Here is a 22,950-nt window from a genome sequence, read left to right as displayed (position 1 = left end):
GGTCCCCGCCGCCGCGCCCAGGCGCAGCCGCCCGCTCGCCGTCCTGCACCCCGTCGCGCCGCGGGCTCTCGGGCGGGGACCACACGCCGGTCCGGCGCGCCTCTTGGCGAAGCGGCGCGGAGACGCTCGCACTGCGGCCGCCCGCGCTACGGTGGCACCGGCGTGGAGTGGCACCGGGACGGGAATTGGGGCTGGGCACCGGGGCCAGGAGCGGACGACGATGTGACGCCGCCGCCGGGGACCCGTGAGCTTTGTGTGGACCCCGAGGTAGGCGGGCGCCGGGCACGGGACTGGGCGCGGGAGTCTCCCGTCCGTGGGGGAAAAGTTGCCGACGCGCCCCGAAGTTACGGGAAGAGGCCACAACTGCTTGCTTCCCTTCCGGGAGAAACTCCGGGGACCCTTCTCCCATCCCCATGATCCAGAGGGACAGCCTCGAGGGGGAGAGAGCCTCGTGAAGTGGGGAGACCCTGGCTTTTGAGAGGATGCCCTGGTGACCCCTGCCCCAGGCTCCCTAGAACTGGAGGGGTCTTGAGCAACATTTGGGGCGCCGGATTTCGATGGAGGTTAGTGTGGCGGGAGATAAGAAGGAATCCTTCTCACTGGCCAGGGGGTGCACAGGCAGGTTTCGGGAAACCTCTGCGCCCCCAAGAAGCATCCTGGCCACGGGGGCTCCCGCTGTCCTCCACAGGGTCACCTGCTCCCCAGGGGCTGAGATCGTGCTTAAGAGACTGAGACCAAAGTAGTTTGGGAAACTTAGGGCCCTCCCGCTGCCGAGGGGCACGCGGGATTCCGGGGCCAGCCGGGCCCCCCAGGTACCTTCCATTTGCGCCCCGCCCTTGGGACCCCTTCCAGGGCCGTCAGAGTTGTGACTTTGTTTCGCAAGTGATCGGGGGGTGAGCGGGGCCTGGGGAGCCTGCCCCGGGGAGGTCTCCGGGGATGCGGAGCGGGGCAGACAAGTGGGTGCAGTAGCTGAGGGTGGGTGGGCAGTAGAGAGGAAGCCCCTCAAGGAGGTGGACTGGCACAGAGGCTGCAGCAGTGGACGCACACATAGTAACGAGGCGAGGATGGCATTGGACCAGGTAGGGCTTAGTTCTGTTTCATATAGGGTCGTTAGGAGTTGGCTGGGCACCCAACAACTGAACGGGCTTTTCTGCCCGACGGGGTGGGGTGTGGGAGAGTTATAGCCTAAGGGCACCTCTAAGAGGACGAAGCCTCGGGGTGCGGGAGTGGAGTGGAATCGCAGTGGAAACCCGTGGTGTTTTTGTGTTGGGGGTGGAGCAGAGTGGAGGGACCTGGGGATGGGGGGCTCGGAGGAGGCGGAGGGGGCGGGGAGAGCCGCGCTAGGGAAGGTAGAGGGTGCCCTCTGCCGGCCAAGCGGCCAAGCGCAGCTTCTGGGGGTGGGGCAGGCTTGAGGAATGGTTTTGCGGGATCCCCGGGGGAACTGAAAGGAGGACTTGTTGAATGATGCTTCGGCTCCCTGCGGTGTGAGACTCTGATGAGAATTGTCTCCACCCACCTCTTTGACTCCGATGCAAAAAAGTTCTTTTCACGTTGGGAGTTTTTTGATAGGTCACACTGTTGGTCGTGGGTTGGAGCCCTCTTGGATCTTATTTTAGGGTTCCCTAGGTATCTCACATTCAAAGCACACTGTGGGCAGCAATCAGTGGACGTTTTCTGACAAGAATACTGGAGTGTTCCTGGCTGGAAGAAACATAAAGCATAATTTTGGGCGTGGATTAATCCACTTAGTAGTTATCTTTGAAAGCAAAGCAATGCATAATTGAAGAAGTTGGTATTTAATTACCTGTCCTATTAAAAGAAACTCCCCCCCCCCAAATAACCCGTCTAACTTAACTTACTGGAAAAGTCCTCCCTTTATGTAATCCAAAATGTATTTTAATAGGAGTTTGTTATGAAGTCAAACACCATTTTGCTTTTACATATATTGTGATTTTTTTAAAAAAAGATAGTATTACTTATTGAAGAATAATTACACATTTAACCAGGCTGAGCATGGGATCCCTCAATGTTTACCTTGGGCAATATTCTCATTTTTAGGTTGGAGGTTCCTGAGATGGTGATGCATTGCACTTGAGTTCCACGTAATGGATTACATGTTTTGTAGGAAATTACACTAGGCAGTTTTGGCAGTGGGAAAGGTGCCCCTTTAAAACAGTAACTAACTCTTGATACTGTTCCGTGGTGCTACAGATGGATGTCTTGCTTGAGAGCAGGGAGAATTTTTTGTTTAGTAAGTTTACCTCTGAACTAACGGCAGAGGTAAGATAAAGGAAGGAGACACTTGTTGAACTGTAACCATAACATTTAGTGGAATTTAAAACATGCTAGTTACCATTAGTGGAATTCCAGGGCTTCTACTTTATTTTGTAAAATGTAATAAATGTCTGTAAATATAGAACAGCAATAAGTGTTATGACCCCAGAAACATTATGTACGTAGGGCTATTTTAAGTTATTACAGAACATTTTCTATTTATAAATGATATAAGCAGAAAGAAATGATTTCCAGATAAACAAGGCTTACGTACAGGCTGTGAGGTATTAGAACATTGCAGACACACTTAGACATCACGTGTTGGTTTTTTTTTAAAAAAAGCAAAACAACAGTAATACTTCACATACCTTTGAAGCCTTTCCTAGCCCATTCAAAGTTGAGTTACTGAAAGTCTAGGTTATTTTAAGGTGCTATTTAAGGCCGTTTTCCTGCTGAGCTCTACCTAGATTTAAATATCCAGGGGGGAAATAACCAGTATCTGGAAAATCCTTCTGTATGTTTGTAACTTTGCAAACAGAGGCAACTTGTTGTCCAGAGTGCAATGAATACCCCAAAATATTTATTAATACTATGTAAGCTAATTGCTCAAATCTCAATGGCTCTGGTAGGGGTGGAGGGTGGGGGTATTTGCTAGAGAATTGTTGGTTCTTTTTGGTTGGATTTGGGGTGAGGGTGTGGGGTGTCCTGTGGATCATGCAAATTTCTAAAATCCTTGCTCAGAAGTCTTTGGTTTTTCTGTTTAACTGGGCATTTTTACAATATAAGCTATTCCCTTCTTCCTGGAATTGTAAAGAGCCCCAGCTTTTCAATAGTCCAAATGAGAATGATTGATAATCTTCTTTCTAACATAAATAGCTTTGGTCTGTAGCTCTCAGCACACATGGCAAGCTGAGCCCGCCCACCTCATAGTATAGCAGAGAGCTTGTTTACATTTTTTTTGGTGTTCATCCTTAAAGCCTGTGTAAATACGCCTTTACCCTCACCTCCCCCCTCCCCCCGTACAGAGTTTTATGCCCAGGTAGTGAATTTGTGTAATGCTGACCCATTCACAGCTTTGGAGCTGAGTCTTAAATCTTCCATTAAGCAAAATGGAAAGGTCTTATACAGATAGTTGATTAGTATTTTAAGGTTTAGGGTGTTAGTCTCGAAGTAGAACATTTTTAGACTTTGTGAATGAAAACACGGAACAAGAGAGTATGTGATAGTCAAACTCTGAGTGCCTCTTAAAGTGAAAGGCACACAAATATGAGGTTTCTTTTTAGGGTGATGGGAATGTTCTTAAATTGATGATGATGATGTTTGCCCACATCTGGGAGTATAGTGAAAGGCACTGAACTGCATGCTTTAAATGGATGATTCATATGGTCCATGAACTTTATCACAGTAAAGCTAGAAAGGGGGAGAAAAGGCATTCCCACAACAGATGTCCACAATAATGACATCTTTTAAATGGCTAAGTGATAATTTTCAAATTACATCCCTCTGAGAGGAAGATTTTTCCTTTGCGAGAGGGGGCTAGCCTAGCCCAGTGCAAGCGAGTATATCCCTTTAATAATCTAATTGCTAACCGGTCCTGACTTGTTTTCTAACAATGGCAGTGGAGCACTCAGTTTCCACTAATTGCAAAATTGCTGCTTAATTGAAGGACTCTCAGCCATCTAGAGCAGCCATTCAGTGCCTGGCAGGCTCTGTGATCTCAAGCTGTGAATTGCATTTTAAAGAGGAATCAGGAGAGAATTCAGCAGAATTCTAGGTTTAAAATGCTGGCTGTTGCTCAGTGGAGGAAGAGATAATTTAAACAAGAATCACATCAAGTGGAGTTGTGATAAATTATCTTTATTAAGTCGAATAACATGCACAGATGTGCTTCAAAAGTGAATGAGCAAGCTTATTGGTTACACTCTATCCACTTACTCTGTTCAGTATGAAGTAACGTTGAACAACAAATGATGTTGGCAAATGAAAGCCGTATGTCATTTACTTGTGGCGTTTAACCCTAGGAAACAGAGGAAAGCTTTTGTATTTTTAAGCTTAAGCATGTGTGCCCTGAAAGTCCTCTTAAACTTCAACTTAAGGCATAAGAGTTTTTACCACTAATAATTTTGTACTTTGTTACATCATTGGCTTTCCAGAATACTGACAATGCGTTAGGCAAGTCATGGGATCATTTAATGAATGTATGAAAGAATTTTTTGAGACAGACACAAAAGCAGCAGAGCTGTTTGGAAATCTTGTGGGGAAGGGAAAGTAGAAAGTGGGTTTACTCTCTGAGTGGAACAGGATAGTCCCACTTGAATAGAAAAACATGGGTATCTTGTCAGATAGTGTATGAAGGCTTTCAATGAAACGTAAGGATCGTGTTTGTAGCACAAGCTTTGAGACACTTAACAGTCTTGATGAGGCAGATCTGACTATATATTTTGGATGCTAAGATGTGGCACAGGGTACTGATGTTTCTTTAATATATTGCCTAGAAGTTCAAGGATGGATTCTATTAGGTGAGTTGGGGGAAGGGGATGGGGAATTATAAGACAACAGAGTGATTTGGGAGGGGGAGGAGAGAGGGAACACTGTAAATCTAAAAGCTTCAATGACAGCCATAATAAAATTCAGTTTTATTTCCAAAGAGCCCAGAGAGTAGCGAATGTTACGTAGCGTTTCCCCAAGGCTCCCTTGAAAGAACTGTCTGGTTGTCATGGAAGTAATATCTTGATTTTGAAAGCTTGCAGAACTTAGTAACTCTTAAATGTGCTTTCATCTTAGCCCCTTTGGTCTGACTGAAACTTTATGATGAACTGTGGTTTTATTTTTATATGTCTTTATTTTAAGGATAAAGGTGAGACTGGCAAAGGAAGATTTCTTAATTTGAAAGCACTTTCACCAGAAAGTATAAAATTATATGTCTTTTAAGACTTGACAAATTGGATTTTAATAATGAACCTGTATGGAGCCTATCACTTTAGTTACAACTTTCTCATCATGTCTGACCAGAGCTGTCCCTGCGGCGGGTTTCCTGGGTTTCCGGGGCTATAAATGAAACAGGAGGAGACTGTCCCTCTTTGTCTTGTGGAGTGGTGTGTGGGCTGGAACCACCAGAGAAGCCTTTGAGCTAGTAGCATAGCTCTCGATGGATTACGCCACCAGAACTCAGTAACTGCGACAAATAAACGAGTTCGCAATTTATACGATGGAGACTGAAAGCAAATAAATGGGCACTTCCAAGAAATGTAAGGATTTCACCAAAAGTTAAGGTAGTAATGTAACCTAGAAAACAGTACCATGAAGCCAGAAGGCTTTTTATTTACCTACACTGTTTTCCCCAAATGACCTGTAAAACTCACTGCCATTGATTCCAACTCATAGAAACTGTGTAAGTAAGGGCAGAGAGGAACTGTCCCTGAGGGCTTCCAGGGCACTTGTGAGGATGGCACGTGTGGGGCCAAGCAGTGCTTCACTCTGTTGTTTCTAGGGTCTCTATGAGTCAGAATGGATTAGATGGCTTCCATGGACTTCTTTGTTATTTCTTAGGCTTCTGAAAGTTGGACAGTGGCTAAGAAGGAGAGCAGAAGAATGGATACCTTTGAGTTGTGGTGTTAGAGAAGAGTCATGAATATCCCATGGCTATTCCTTAGATGGACCAAGAGGACAAGACAGGTCTGTTTCGGAGGAAGTGCAACCAGGATTCTCATGGGAGGCAAGAATGTGAAACATCATGTCACATCTTTGGACATGTTGTCAGAAGTCAGTCCTTGGAGAAGGACGTTATGCTTGGAAAGGCCAGCAAAAGAAAGGAAGACTTTCAACAAGAGGACTTGACACAAGGCCTGTAACAAAGCCTGAAGTGTGTCCCAATAAAGATGGCATAGAATAGGGAATAGGGTCATATAAGTCATGATACTAACAGTCTTTATAGTAGCTGAGGAAACTCGTGGTGGTGGTGTAGTCCCTCGGGGATTGTGCTGATAAACCAAAGGGAGTCTGTGACTCCAGTGGATCTGAGGGAGAAGTATCTCAGATCTACAGCTCAGAACCCCCCCGCCCCCCGAAAAGTAGCTGTGGATCAAGGCAAAGAGAGAGTTTTACAGTAATAGACTGCTTCATTTTCTTCAGGTATACTCCACCGCCTTTCGCCAGCAATGGAATGTTTAGTCATTATGCCGCAGAGGTTCTTTTACTCCCAAGTTTCAGGGACTAGGATTTCCTTGCTATCTCATAGAAAGTCAGTGGGTGTAGCGAGGAGCATGGTAGTGCACTGGTTGCAGTGCTTGGCTGCTAACGAAAAAGTTGGCCCTTTGAACCTACCAGCCACTTTGCTGGATTTACAGCCTTAAAGATTTACAGCCTTGGGAAGTCTGTGGGGCAGTTTTCCTTTGTCCTAGAGTCTCTTAGAGTCAGGATCTACTGCACTGCAGTGGTTCTTTTTGGTTTTGGTGCATATGAGATGGGAGAGCTGCTTTTAGGTAGATAGTAGATGAAAGTTTAAAAAGAGCAGATACCACTACTCGATATATCCACTAAGTCTTTTTTTAGGGTTTTCATGTCGTAGCCTTAGGGCTGGCTTCCTTTTTAGCCTTTATTATTTTTAGGAATACATGCTGAAGCACAGAGCACAAAGGTTCTGACCTTACTCATCTGTCATATGCAAGTCATTGCATTTTACAGGATATTGTTATTGTTTTGTTAGGTGCTGTCTAGTTGAGTATGACTCATAGCAACTCTGTGAGCTACAGATCTGAACCCTGTCCTATCCTGTGCCATCCTCACACATCCTGATACAGTAGAGCGCATTGTGACAATCACTGTGTCCACCTAGTTAAGGGTCTTCCTCTCCTTCGCCAACTCTCCACCTTTCCCATCATCATGTCCTTCTCCAAGGAATAGCTCCTCCTAGCAACATGCCCAAAGTATGTGAGGTGAAGCATTGTTATCTTTGCCTCCAAAGAGCACTCTGGCTGCACCCTCTCCAAAACATATCTGTCTGTTCTTTTGACAGTCCATGGGATTTTGAGTACACTTTTCCAACTCCACAGCTCAAAGACATCAGTTCTTCTGTGATCCTTATTCATTCTAGGACATAGTAACACCAAATAGAGTATGGAGATTTTTAAAAATGCCCTTGATCTAAAATCTAATTTTAACTTTAGCGACCAGAAAAGACATAAAAATAAAGTGAAAGGTCATATATGTAGCAAGACCTTAAACCTCAAAAAGGAAAAATAAAATCATAAATCCCAAAAAGGAAAAAATAAGCAGAAGGAATGATAAGAATGGCTTTAACCTTACAATAAACAAACACCCCAAAGTGCTACAGGGCAGAGCAGCACTGCCCAACAGGTTTCTAGGTCTGTAATCTTTAAGGAAGCTGATTGTCGTATCTTTACCTATCAGAGCATCTGGTGCTTTTGAACTGACAACATTTAAGTTACCAGTCAAACCCTTAACTTCTGTGCTACGAGGGCTCTTTCAGACAGACATAAGAGAGAATATACAGTAATTGAGACAGCAGTAACAAATACTGATGGAGGCAGGGGCCATTCATTGCAGATTGGTTCATAATTCTTTTATGATACAGTCTGTTCTTAATTAATTTTTTGCATGTCCCCACTATCACATACAGAACAATGTTGGTGACAGAGGAGACACTTTGACAAATGCTTCTGAATTAATGAATAAATTATAGTTGCTTTATTTACATCCTGAGTTGAAATGAGACAATGAAGAAACTTAAAAATAAAAACCAAACTCAAAGTCTTTTCTGTCGAGGCGGAACCAACTCATAACTGGTCTTCTAACAGGTTTCTGAGGCTGTAAGTTGCATGGAAGGAGATTACCCATCTTCCTCACTCACCCTTATCTTTGGACTTGAACTGCCTGAGAAAATGTGGCCTTGGCCTTGGCATTATTAACAACACAACTTTGTATACACTGTTCCATGTAACTTTTTTTTTTAAAAGCAAAAAACTACTTTTGCTTTAAGAGACAGAGATAGAAAAAAGTATAATAATTTTCTATTACCTATTATAAATGTCACTGATATAGGTATAAAACTAATGAGGCGTAACTTTATCACATAAAAGTAATCCTGTTTGGAGCACATAAAAAGTTAAAGTTGACTTGGGCGACAACCCTGAACTTCCTCATGTACTTTCTTTTAGATGTTTTCCAGTTTTTTAGACACATTGCTTTAAGCAATTTAGTATAGTACCCCTTCAGTTTGTGCCAGTTTTCAGGCTTTGAAAACCATCACGTGATAACTAGAGAAAGCCACTTTACTGTCTGTATTTTGTATCATTCAAAGAGACAATCTGATGTAGAAAATGGTTTTGAAGGGAGGATGTCCTTTCTCCTAAGTATGTATATATGCATACTGTATATGTAACTAGATCTGTAGAGAGGAGCTCATTGAGTAACATTTTTGCCACATGGTTTTAGTCTAACCAGTTTTCGTTTTAGAGGTGTTATATCAGCGGTTGCTGCATTTTTCTCATGCTTTCCCCATGCCTTCTATGTGTGCTTTTGAGAACTGAAACTTTGCCCAAATTCAAACAGATAGTTTTTCTCTGTTCACATATTCACGTATTTCATGAAATATAAGAAGTGTTTAAAACACAAGCAAACTTTTTCCCCATCATGCGAATTTGAAGCTTGAGACATTTTGCAGTCATGCTGCTGGAGGGAGATGCTTGGCGGCCTCCCAGGCCACATTCCTAGACCCAACTCTCAAAGGTGTTCTTTCTTACGCAACATTGGGAAAGGAAGTCCAACATCAACATGTTTGCTGATAATGTGTCTGAAGGCACACAGGATATGCTTATCATAATGAAATACAAAGCCAACAGACATGTTCTGTTGAATGACAGAAGCTGGATCATTTACATTTACTTAAATGTAAAATCCTGTGATCAGGTTCAAAAAAGAAATTGTAAAAATAGTATAAGGATTTGAGGTAGGTTATCTAGGGAATTATCAGCAGAAAAGGGAAAGGAAACCTAAATGTCGTAGATAACCGCAGGTTTAGTGGTGCCGATTACCATCATGTCAATTCCAATTCATGAGGACCCTGTGTGTGTCAGAGTAGAATTATGCTCTATAAGGGTTTGCAGGGGCTCATTCTGGGGACTGGATCACCAAGCCTGCCTTCTGGGTGCCTCTGGCTGAACTCAACCCCCAACCTTTCTAGCTACCAACTAGAAGCTGATGTTAACTGTTTATACCGGTCAGGAACAACAGTGCTGTGACTCAGGGCCTTTAACATAACTACTGAAAGTTCGGATATGTTAATAGACAGATACTTAATTTGAGAAGCTAATACTTTGTTTTCCCAGGTAAGAAAGTCCCACTGAAGTTATGAACGAATGGCTTTAGAACCTGTTTGTTTACAATATGGTATATGCCATGATTCATAATAATAAATGTTCTGCCTTGCAAAATGTTAAAGAGCAAGGATGCCACTTTAAAGACCAAGGTATACCTGACTCAAGCTACAGTAGTTTAAATAGCTTCATATGCATGTGAAAGTTAGACAATGAATAAAGAAGATATAGGAAGAATTGATGCTTCCGAATTGTGATTTTGGCAAAGAATATTGACTATTCCATGGCCTGCCAAAAAGAAGAAATAAATCTGTCTTCGAAGAAGATCAGTCAGGGCACGGGTAGTTAAACTTTATTTCATGTACTTTGATCATGTTGTCTGGAAGGCCATTCTTTGGCAAAGAACATTATGATTGGGGAAAATAGCAAAGAAAAGGAAGGCACTCAATGGAATAGATTCACACAGTGACTGACAGTGGACGTGAGCATGGTGGAAGTGTGAGCGCGGTGTAGGGCCGAGGAGAGTTCTGTTCTGTTTTACAGAAGGTCTCTTAATCAGATCCGAGTGGATGACCTAACAGTCACAGCAGCAACTTTGCAGTGCACATACAAACATTTTAGTATGGTCATTATGTTAAGGGAATTCTGATATCTAGTGTTAAAAGAGACTCACTCCCAATCCAGAGACACGTGGCTTGAATCTGTCAGCAGCTCTCTGAGAGAAAGATGGGCAGTCTCTTTGTGCAATTTACAGCCTCTGAAAACCTGGTGGAGGTCAGCAATGCGCCAGACCCAACTCTGGTGCCTTACAACACAAGAGACAGCATTATTCTATTAAAGATGTTTCATGTCTCTAGAAGGGTTTCTTTAATGTTTTTCATGCATACAAAGTATGCTATATCCTAGACACAGCTTACACTTAACATTGTGATTTATGTACAAATTAAAGCAGATTTTGGAATGGAACTCCTCTGTAATCTGGGGAGTGCCTGCAAACTGTAGTCTACACACAGTCCCTAGATTATAGGATACCATGTTTTCAGTTCAAGGAATGGAAATGGACTGCTGAAGTGAATCATAGACCAGTTGGTATACATTAAGATTATCGTGACTAGGTTAAATAGGGGATTTGAAACCATTGCAGTAAACAGGTGAGGGAACTTGGAATGAATGTATGGCTTGGGTAAAGGAAGACTTAGATTGCAATGTCAAATGGCTTTTATCTTCCTTAGCGGTTCTAACTGCTGCATGGGCTTGAGAAAAATTCTGAAGCTGTACACACTAAAAGAGAAAAGAAAAAAAAAAAGTTGCAGCTAATCATTAATGCTTTCAATGCCAGAGAACATTAGAGTGGCTATACTGTGATGTGTTTCTGACATCCTCATTCAGAGGATAGAAGTTCCAGAGACTGTCACACAGTTTTATGAACAGTAAAATTGGTGGTTTGAATCCACTCAGAGAAGCCTCAGAAGACAGACCTTCTTTGCTTTCAAGAACACAGACTTTAATTATCTACAGAGCCCAGTTCTACTCTTTCTGTAAAGACACAGGAAACACATGGGAACCCACTTATAGTTGACCCTCCAGCGGGTTGTCAGAAGCAGTAAATCACACGGGGGGGGGGAGATTGCCTATCCTTCTGCTCTGGAGCAATTAGTAGATTCCAACCACATGCCTTTGGGATTGCAGTGCAGTTCTTTAACACCCGGCCACCAGAACTCCCTACATGGTTTGGATTTTAATTCCCACACATGGTTTTAGTTTTCATTTTCTGTTGGTTTTTTTGTTTTGTTTTGTTTTGTTTTTATAAGTTACTGGCCTTCAGAATTTGAAGAACTGTGCCATGGAGGAAGAAGTAGGGTTTTGTTTGTTTGTTTTTGTTTATTTCTCCCGAAAGTAGTGATATGCATGCAAATGCTGTATATAGTACCAAAAAGAAAACATCTCCATTTAATTAAGCATATATTGGATGCTTGCTGCATACAAGGCACTTTATTAGGCAGATTTTCAGTTCAAAAGGTTTCTTTGGAACATAGTCAGTTTCTTCTTTTAGATGCATAAGCAGAGGCTAGAACCCTAAAGATTCCTACACTAAAATAGGGGGTTGGACTTGCATCTACTCTAAAGTGCTCTGTACTTTTTCTTAGTATTGATCATGCCATAAGTTAATTTTAGTTCATGTGTAATCTTGATGACAACAACTATATAATTTTGCCTTTGAGTCCTCTACCTTACATTTAAATATATCCCTAGTGTGAGCTGAGTCTCAGAAATCGTGCCCATTTCTTTGCAAAGTGCTACACTTTTCATCCCAAGGATTTTCAAAAGTAGTTATTGAGAGGGGAGTGTCAGAAAGAACAGAACATCTGAAAAAAAACCCGAACCCTGATCAAATTCCAGTGTCCAAGTTTAAAAAAAAAAAAAGGAAAAAAACCCACTTTAGATTATTTTTCCAAAAAGACTTCATCAGCCTAACTGAGAAGACATCTCAACATTCACCTTTGTTTCTGGGAATGATAAAAATCTTCAAATAGTACAGTTTCTTAAAGAGTGTTTCTACTTTAAATTTAAACTACCAATGGAATTGACCCCTTCTTCAAATACTAGTATCTTAAAGAGCCTCTCTGCTTTAAATGTAAACTACTGACAAAAATTGACCCCTTCTGAGCGCTGTCAGATGCACTACACTGTTCTCTACGGTCTTTTCATTCCTTTCACTTCTCTAATGTAACATCTACAATATGGACAGGGTTGTTTTTCAGAGCTTCTTGTGCTTCTCTATAGAACAGTTGGAGATGAACCAACATTGAGGTTGTCGTTAAAATGCAAGTTTCAACCGTTGGACCCACAGCCTGTTGAAAATACTCATGAATATTTATTCCTTATGATCTCTCATACTGCTTTCAAGTTTTAATATTATCTGTCAGCAAAGCAAAGCGTTACTAGTTAAAGCCCCTTTGGGGACATCATAACATCTTATAGTTTATGTTGTTCTATGTATGTGTTCTTTCAGTGTTTCTCTTAAAACATTAAAGATGTTTATTAATCAGATATGATTCTTTCATTTATTAATTCACAAAGAATTAAGTTCCTAGTGAGTGTTTGGGGAGTGTCATTACCCTGTATGTATCTGTAGGTGTTACTTGACAAGACATTTCATTGATTGTTCCTTTTAAGACTTCTGTTACGTACTAGTAGTGGAGGAGCCTGTGCTCCATGACACTTGACGGTGTGGATCATAACAAACAATGGTTAACATTGAGAAGAATGGGAATTCCAGAACGCTTAAGAGTATATATGAAATCTATACCTAGACCAAGCTGTTGCCCAGAGTAAGGAAACACTGCATGCTTTAAAATCAGGAAAGATGTGTGTGAGAGTTATATACTTTCTCCATATTTATACAGTCTCTGTGCTGAGAAAACCATTCAAGAGGCTGGACTCAGTGAAGAAGAATATGGCATCAGGATTGGCAGAAGACTTCTCAACAAATGAGTTATGCAACACCTGCATTACTGAAATGATGCAACCTTGCTTGCTGAAAGAGAGAAGTAGTTGAGTCACTTGCTGCAGAAAGTCAAGGATTATAACCTTCAATATGGATTACATCTCAACATCGAGAAAACAAAATTCTTCATCACCAGGTCTATAGGCAACATCATGATAGATGGAGAAAATATTTCCATTTTCAATGATTTCATCTTACTTGGAGCCACAGTCAACACCCTTGGTACCAGTAGTCAGGGGGTAAAATGCATTGAGAAAGTCCGCTGTCAGGGACCTACCTCTCCAAAGTCCTGAAAAGCAGTGAAGGTGTGCCTCATTTCAAGCCAGTTTTTACAGTCCCCATCTATGCATCTGGGAGCTTGACAGTGAGTAAGGATGACAGAATTATTATTGATGCCTTTGAGTTGTGGTGTTGGAGAAGAGTACTAAATAGCCCGTGGGCTGCCAAAAGAGCCAACAAAAGCACAACCTGAGTCCTCCTCAGAGGCAAAGGTAATGACGCTTCCTCCCTCCTGCTTTGGGCATGTTGTTAGGAGAGACTGTTCCTTGGAAAGGGACGTCATACTTGGAAAGATGGAGGGTCAGCAGAAGAGAGAAAGACCCTCAGTGAGATGGACTAATACCATAACTAGCACAGTGGGCTCAGGTGTGCCCGAGATGATAAGGATGATGCAGGATAGGACAGGATTGAGATCTGGTGTTCATAGGATTGCTATGAGTTGCACACAACTCAGTGACACCTAATGCCAACAGCAGTTACCTGCTAGGGAACGCTGGTGTCTCAGTGGTAAGGAATTGCACTGCCAACCCAAAGATTTGAATCTACCTGCTGCTCCAAGGGAGAAAGATGGGTAGTCTCCTCTCATGCCATTTACTGCCTCTGAAAACCGGCTGGAGGGACAGTTATGAGTTGGTTCCACCTTGATGATGGAAAATGTGATGGAGTCTGTAGATAGCAGTTACACTGCTAACTCAAAACCTGAGCTGCCCTGGCACTCTGTATCCACCAGCAGCTCTGGAAGAGAGAGGTGAGCAGTCTACTTCCCTGTAGTTTGCAGCCTTGGACACCAGCGGAGGGTACAGCCAGCTTGTTGACGGTGAGAGAAATTGCCTCTTTAAGGAGCCTGGTGCTGCAGCTAGCATCTAACTACCACCACCAGAAGGGCAAAGGTCAAACCCACCAGCTGCTCTGGGGAGAAAGATATGACAGTCTGAGATTTATAGGCTGAAACCGAGGCTTACTACGAGTCATTAACAGTGGGTTTGAACCTCCTCCAAAAGAGACCTCTTCTCGGGGAGAAAGTTTGTTGCACAAATTCTGAGTTGTTTCAGAAATCCTCACCCGTACTTTCTTTTCAGTTACTGGCTGTAAAATTTTGGAGGAGTTTTATTTCTTATGATCCTCCTGATCTTTGTCTCGTATTGTGTAAAAATCCAGGCAGTGAAGATGCTCACTAGAACATTTTGCTGTTTGAAGATAGTCCGTGACGATGTCTCTGTAATAATGCTACTTTTAGGGAAGCCACAAGAGAATGGGGAACTTCTGGAACAAAGATGCTGTTTGTTTCCACTGAATTCCAGGATGGATTTTCCCCTTACATACAAGGATATGTTTGGGCCGCATAAGTATTTAGGAATGTGCCTTTCATTTGACAGTATTTATAAATTCTGTGTGTGTGTGTGTGTGTGTGTGTGTGTGTGTGTGTGTGTGTGTGTGTGTGTGTGTGTGTTTTCCTCAAAAAAAAAAAACCTTAAGTGGTGAAAATGCTTACATTTATTAGAGGTTGGTTTCGTGATTATGCCAAGTAAGGAAAAGATTTTTAAAAAATCAGTTTAGTGAGTACTACCTTGATTTTAAGACACTATTCAGTAACAAGTTTAAATTTAGTCATGTTATCGCTTTAAAGTTTACTAGAAAACTGATTTTTCACCCAGTGAATCTCCCTTCACTACACAATCAGGAGTTGATCTAAAGTGAGAATTTGTATGTAGTGGTCAGGAATCGTGGGAATATTCTGATCTAACTAGAGCATAGTTTGGCATTCTTAACTCAGAAATCTACTTCTTGCTACAGCAAAGAATTAAATGTTCACCATAGTTTACTTGTGAAACTCAAAAATCACAAGGTCATGAAATGATAATAGGTTCCCCTTTCCTTCTAATGTAATCTCTCGATGGGCAAATGGTTCACACATTTATCTGCTAATAAGAATATGCAGATTTTATGTGCCTGAACCAGTGTTCCCTATATTTCCATGAGACAGAGGGTAGAGAGACGCATTCTGGGCTCTTGTCTCCTTTATTTGCTTGTCTTATTAAGAACCGGGAGGGGGATGGGTTTGTAACTTGAGCCTACCAACTGCTTCACAGAAGGTGGAGAATCTCCCCCAGTGAACAGGCTGTTAAGCCTTAGAAACCCAGTGGAGGGTCATTAAGTCAGAAATAACTTGACATATGGTTTTTGGTTTTTGCACTGCCAACCCAAAGGTACTCAGTTTGAATCCACCAGCAGCTCCAGGGAAGAAACATGGGCAGTCTCTTCCTATGAAATTTATTTCCTTTGTAAACCTGCTGGAGGGTAAACTATGAGTTGGTTCCAACTTGACAACATATAACGATACAAGTATGTTAAAGGTTAAGTAATTGGTAACTTTAAAGACATTTTTTTAAAAGTTTCCTTTTCCCTTTAATCCCATGCATTTTAGTTTTAACTAAGTAATTGGATTTAAATCCTTTGAAAACAAAGACCCACCTAGTAGGCTGGCTGAGGTAGTAGGTAGCCTCTGGGTACTTGTTAAATGATTTAAAGTGTGCTTCCCTTTTTCCTTTCTCTCCCCATACATTTTTTATATCTTACTAGTTATCCCTCTATTTTTGCCATAATGGTTTATTCAATATTTGTCCTTAGGAAACTGAGTTCACCCAGCATAATGCTCTGTAGACTCTCCCAAGTTATGTCGTAGTTTACGAAATAGAAATCAGTGTTCCTTAATGCTGCATTCTGTTCTGTGGTGTGAATGTATTACAGTTTCTCAGTCCATTCATTTGTTGATAGGCATTTGGGCTGTTTCCATTTTCTTCCCCCTTGGAAAATGTAAAAATAAAGATTACAACTTGTCGTTATCATGTAGAAAAGCAGTCTACTAAGGAAGCCAGATAGCTAAATACATAGAGGACAGTTTGGAGCTCAGAAGACAGATATAGGATAGTTGCCTACATTCTAGGCAAATATCCAGAAACAAGTCTTTGGCTTCTAGTTTATGTGCTTCAGAATCTTATAACATTGAACTCTTCATGGGTATTTTGTCATATTTTATAAGTTACAAATATGAGACGGTAATAGAGCGGATAATTTTTTTTTTTTTTTACTTAACAAAATAGTATCTCAGTTGAACAAAAACCTTGGCCCACAGCCTCTCCTCCTCTGCCTCTTTCCTGCTGCTTCAAATTCTCTTTTGAGAAGGCCCTTTGCACATACCTCAGTTCCAGCGTGTGCTGCTTTGTATGGCAGTTGTTTAGTTTATGTGCCTTACTTCCTATCCTCCCTGTAACAGTGAAGTCCCCCAAAGCAGGGATTGCTTAAACAAATGGTTGAAAAGTAATTTTTACATACTATACTATTACTATGCTTCCTTGTTGCTGTCAAATTGGAACCAACTCATAGCTGACCTTCCATAGTGTTGTTTGAAATGACATGAGAGGAGATTGGCCATCTTTCTCCTCGGGAGACAACTAGTGGATTTTAATAGCCTGAAAGAGACTCATTTTGGGTTAGTAATAGCGAATCTCCATATACACTAGGCTAGCAGAGCTCCCTTCCATAAATCTTAAATCTCTTATGCAACAAGATGCCATGAATGGAAAATTACTTAAGATGATAAACTTAATAGAGAAATTTCTATCAAGAAGGTTGGTCTGTTATGAAGTAGAAATGGGGAAGGATGTTATATATGACCCAGAATGGTCTCAGAGATTCTTGGCATGGCCTATAGCTAGCCTGGGTCCACTGTTATTAAAAGGTGGTCCCAGAGTACCTGTGTTTAGATTACTTAGACCTAAATGGAATTAGGCATTTGCATGGAGCCCTTCCGTAGCCAAACTGGCAAAGCACCCCCTGCTTTTTTTGTTCCTGAGCTCTCGTTGTCCTCTGTTTATTTAGCTGTCTGGTTATCTGGCTCTTTGCTGACCAGCCTTCTGGATAGCAGCAGCAAGTTAGGCCATCTCCAGTTAATTTATGTCCAACTTCCTGGAGTATTTCAGGAAGGTGAGGAAAGCAACCCTTGGATTTTCATTATTAGTTTAACATTGTGGTGCAGCCTTGGCCATCTTTTAAAGAAGTGTCTGCTTCCCATATGACTGTACATATGGAGATGAGAAGTTGGGGTTTTTTTTAAGTAGTTTTTTTTTTTCTTTATTCTGCCTCTATATTTGGTAGAAAGGATCATTAGGGAACATTTTCCACAAGTGTTTGAAGTTTACATCTGATTTTGGAGGTAAACGAGATGCCTACCTGTATGTGACAGGCCCATTCCACCAGCAAGAGTGTACAGATCACAAAAAAATAATGACCATCCTTTAGATTATTCCCTTGGCATTGATCTTGTATTCATATCCAAGTTTATATTGTTAGGGTTTTCTTTCACATGTTTCAGAGTTCCCTAGCTTTATAGAATTTGTAGAATACGCAATTGCAGATGACTTCAAATGGAGTTGTTTAAACTCTTGTCTTCTCCCTCAAGTCTTTGTCAGCCTCCACTTGTTTTCTGTTTATATTTAGATTCCATCTTTTGAAATTGCTTCTTCCTCCCTTCATGCTAGTGCCTTTTAGACATTTCAGCATAGGTCTCATTAACCTCTTAGGCTTAGTGTAAGGCACCTCCAGGTTTGTATTGCATTTCATCAGAAGTTGTTTGTAGAGTTCTCATTACAGTTTATCAACATCCTTTCCTGTGCGTTGGAACTCTGGTGGTGTGAGTCATGAGGGTTTTGGCTGTTAACCAAAAGGCTGCATGATTCTAGTGGTTCAAATCCACCAGCAGCTAAGAGGGAGAGAGATGAGCAGTCTCCTTCCATTAAGATTGATAGCCTCAGAAAGTGGATAGAAGGTCACCATGAGTTGAATTGAGGGGTTTTTAATTTCCCATTCATGATCCTCCCTTAGCATAAATGAGTAGAGTCAGGCCGACATAGATATCCTTATCTTCAGCACATGAGGATCATGAATATATACAAGATTTCTTTCCAGTCATATATACTGTACTTTGTTTTTATTGTTATTGTGTACCATCAGGTTAGAAGGGACCTGTAGCTGACTCTGCAGTGACAGGACATCTCACAGGAGATTGTTCACCCTCTTCCACGAAGTAGCTGGGGACTCGAACCACAGGCCTCATCACTTCCTAATGTAGTCCAGAAAGCTTTCTTTTTCAGTATATGAGGAGCTGACTTCTTTTCAGTTGTGTAACTTTTAAAGTACATGCTATTTTTAAGTATATACTATAGTTCATCCACTTTCCTGTAGCTGGAAATTGGGTTATTTCCAGTGTTTTTGTTATTGCATAACTTGTTGCAATTAATAACCTTATATATACATCATTTTGTGCATGTGCGTATATATCTGTTAATTTATTCCCAGAAGTGTAACAGTTTGGCCAGCTGGAAAACGCATTTATAATTTTGATAGGTATTGCCTAATTGTCCTCCACACGACTTGAACTGTGTTTTATTCCCACCAATAGTATGCAGATACTTTACCAAAGGGTTTTTTTTCACAGCCTTGCCAAAAAAGTATATATAAATTGGAAAGATGAGCAATGAGAGGCAGACTTGTAGCCTCTTAGTTTGCCTCTGGTTTGTGGTAAGAATGCCGTCCAGTTCCAAGAGCTGGTGTAGACATCAGTTCCAATGGGAATAATACCTCGCTCGGGCCATGGGCCACAAACTCTAGGGACATACATGGAATGGACTCATGTTGCCCCTTGTGGAACTTTTTTGTAATGGAAAGTTAAACATGCCATCATTATTCGCATAACTATCAATGCTAGATCTAAAGAATACAACCATATTTATTAGTAACAGAAAATTGTTCACAGCTCACAATGTTCCAGGCTTTCAACTCTATTTTCCTAGCTATTAGCATTATATCCAGGGTCTGAGTTAAAGAGAATTACCCCAGTTCACAGAGGAAGTTTGGCTAAGTGTGAACTTTTTTTTTCATTCCCAAGGGAATGCTCTTTTGAGGATTCTTTACACTTCCGCCACAATTTATAATTAAATAATTAGTACTTTATTAAATAGCTGGAAACTGCCAAGGTATGTATAATGTAAACACTGAACTATGATGCAATATTGCTCGACCTCTCCCTTAAAGTTGCCAGGTAGTTTCCTGCATTATGCAAATAGGGCATCATGTAAAAAGACATGATTTATGACCTAGATAACATCTACACATTTTGAAGTGCATATATATTTCAGGTCATATTCATAATTTCTTACCATCCTTTCTTTTCAGAAGGAATATTTCTTAGTTTTATTGTTGTGTCTGAGGATAGTGGGCTCTGTTACAGAAAAATTACTTTTGGTTCTACCACATAAACAAGTCGATGAAACCTGCAGAATGTTTATGCAATCAAAATGAACATTATTTTTTATGTGGGTCTTTTTACAGGACCACTTTAAAAAGGAAGGTCCCTCCTCCTCCACTACATGGAGGAAATAGTTGACTTTGGGAATTGCGTTTACGATGGTGTCTGCCCTGCACAATAGGTAATTCCTGAGCGTAGGGTGGACTGCCAGAAGTTGGCTGACACACCACCAACAAACACACATTTTCTTTTGTTAAAATCTGTGAAGGCTTTCTCAACAGGCATTTCCAGTTTTGTTCTCAGGCTCCACGCAGCTGCGTTTATGAAAGCCTGTTCTCTTCTGAGGTTTGACTATGGCCAGAAGCAAGGTGTTGTGTCTTTTCTACCAACAGCATTTAACACAGGTTGTCAGTGCAGATATGCATTCTGCAGCAGCTCACAGAGGCTGTGGAGTCCACACTGTCTTCGCCATTCATCTGAGGGCCTCTGAGAACCAGTATGGTGGCTGAAACCCCACATAGCCCCTTCCTCCAAGATCCTTGTTCCTTTCACTGTTCTGAATTGTTCTTGCTGCTCTGTTGAGGGCCTACTGCTCTAGCGATGCCACACCACCTGTTCTGCAGTTTTGATTTTAACTAACTGTCTGATCTAGTCGTGGGGGGTAAATTTGAGATTCTGTGGGAAAGTGTGTCTCACCACACCTCTCTTCTCACTCTGCCCTCAGCTATATCCTTATATAACAAGACAAAAGGGAAGAGTTGAAAACTTAACCTAGGGAGCCTGATGTCTGTATTCAGAGGGAAGGAAGTGTGAAGGGTAGGTGCTCAAAAGAAAAGCTTTAAGCCACAAGTATTAAAGAAAGAAGGTAAAATAAAAGGTAGAGTGGCACTTGAGTTTTGATTGAAATCATTCTTGTTGCAAGTTTTTGGTTGTTGGAGTTACTTGCCTAAAATGTATGTAGTTCTGTTCCAGTGTCCAATGGACTCTTCTCAGAATACAGTGTTCTGACATCTCAAAGTGTATTTATACTTAATTTTGACCCTATATCCTATTCAGTGTGCACATATGGCATAGCCCTTGAGGGAGTAATAATACTACACTGGGTGGAGGATGGTAAGCATGCAACATTAGGGCCACATCTAATCTGAGTAGGATCAGTGTATAAACATGTTGTAGAATGAGGCTGACATTGGGGTGGGGGTAAGACTAAGAAAAACTGGATAAATTATGTTTACTGCATTGAAGCCAATGAGGGAGAGAATAGTTTAAAATTAATATATTTTAGGGCATTATGATTATCATAAAAGTCCGGAATGAGGGTTGCAGAGTGGAGTATACTTGGGGTAGGGGTAGGTGTGTGTGTGTGGGGGGGGGTATTGTGTACCAATGAAGGGGTTTTTCTTTTGCTTTTCAAGGAGAGGAGTGAACTGGGGGGTGGGGGGAGAAAAGTGTAACAACGAATGAATGGAGTTCCAAAAATCTCTGTAGATGTTCATTGAAATTAATAATAATAATAAAAATTTTTTTAAAAGGACTCAGTGTATAAACAGACAGACTTGATCAGGCCTTAAATAAGTAAGGAATTGATGCAGAGGGTCTGTAGGACGTCTGTGCCGTCTGTGCTTTTCCTGTGGTGTGAGATACCACTTCCATACCTGACCCTAAATGGAAAGACCCACTGTGGACCAGCCCTAGCCATCAGGCCAGGCTCTGACCCTGGGGTTCAAATTCCATCTCCAAAACATGCTAAGTGTATGTTCTTGGACAATTTTGTGAACATCTCTGAGCCTCTGTTTCCTGAAAACTGTAGATAATTTGCTACTTTATTGCTAGTAATCCTGGGTTTCGACTGTCAATTTTGTACTAAAAGGAGATGTTTGATATTACTTGCATTTATCATTTGGCCAGAACATCTACCAACACACACACAATTACCAAAAATACTATGTTTATGATGCAGGCCATAGTCTTTGCAATTACTTGTTATGCATCAGAAAGCTGGACAATGATTAGGGATGATAAGAGGAAAATTGATGCTTTTGAGCTGTGGTGCTGGAGAAGAGTATTGAATATACCATGGACTGCTAGGAATACAAACAATTTCATCCTAGAGAGGATGAAATCAGGCTGCTCCTTGGAGGCAAGGATTCTGCAGTTTTGTCTGACATACTTTGGTCATGCTGCAAGGTGGGACCAGTCCTTGGAGAGGGACATCATGCTTGGGAGTGCGGAGGAAAGGAAGATCCTCGATGAGATAGATTGATTCAGTGACTAGGGTGATCGGGGTACATGTGTCAGAGATAAGAAGGCTGGCCCATATAGAACAGGGTTCAGAGCTGTTGTACATAGTCACAAGTGACTTGATGGCACATAACAACAACATAGGTCTTAGGTAGCAGTGGGGAGCTCTGGTGACTTAGCGGTAAAGAATTATGTTGCCTGCACAAATGTATATGGTTCAAACCCACCAGCTGTTCTTCAGAAAGATAGTCATCTTCTGTGCAGTTTATTGCCTCTGGAAATTCACTAGAGGGTCAGCTGTGGGTTGGTTCTGTATAAACAGCAACAACAACATGTAGAAATAGGGGAAGAAGTGCAACCAAAATGCTCCTTAGAAGTAAAGATGCTGTGACTTTCTCTCTTACACTTTGAACATGTTGTCGGAGGGGCCCAGTCCTTAGAAGGTCGTGATGCCAGGAAAGGTAAAGAGAAATAACAGTGACTGTGGCAATGGGCACGAGCATGGGTCTTGAGGATGGAGCAGAAGAGGGGAAACATCAAGTAGAAATAAGGAGCCTTGGTGGTGCAGTGGTTAAGCACTCATGTGCTAACTGAAAGGTTAGCAGTTTTATCCCACTAGCTAGCTACTCCATTTAAAAAAAAAAAAGATATGAAAATCTTCTTCCATAAAAATTGTTGTTGTTAATTGCCATCAAGTCGAGTATGACCCATAGGGACCATATGACCAACAGGGCTGAGCCTCATCCCTATCGGTCTGGAAAATGCAATGAGGCAGTCTGTTCTGTCCCAGGATGGCTGTGCTGGTGGTGTTTCCCTTTGACTTGAGCACGACTCAAAGCAGCCCTGTGAACAAGAGGCCTGAAGCCCCTCTACGACTATCAACATTTATCAAAGTTCATAGAGTTTCCAGAGGCATGTTATTTAGGAAGTGGATGCCACTCCTGCTTCCAAACCTGTCATAGTATGTTATTGTTTTTATGTGCCATTCATTGAGTCACCTGTGATGCATA

The 22,950-nt window shown here is 41.6% G+C and overlaps 1 protein-coding gene across 4 annotated transcripts in view; it reads left to right on the top strand.

Annotated features, from left to right (window-relative positions):
- Window positions 1-22,950, top strand: part of BDNF (brain-derived neurotrophic factor) — a 63,837-nt gene that overhangs the window by 23,355 nt on the left and 17,532 nt on the right. The window contains exon 1 of one of the 4 annotated variants that reach the window (XM_006883716.1): window positions 221-267. The exons of the other annotated variants lie outside the window; for them this stretch is intronic. The gene's annotated coding sequence lies outside the window, so the exon portion shown is untranslated. Of the gene's footprint in view, window positions 1-220; window positions 268-22,950 lie in introns of those variants that run through there. 4 annotated transcript variants of the gene reach the window in all.

Source organism: Elephantulus edwardii, unplaced genomic scaffold, assembly GCF_000299155.1.
Source record: "Elephantulus edwardii isolate Elephantulus edwardi_28Jun2011 unplaced genomic scaffold, EleEdw1.0 scaffold00029, whole genome shotgun sequence".
NCBI lineage: Eukaryota > Metazoa > Chordata > Mammalia > Macroscelidea > Macroscelididae > Elephantulus > Elephantulus edwardii.
The sequence above is the reverse complement of the archived record's forward strand: the minus strand, read 5'-3'. Positions and strand labels throughout refer to the sequence as shown.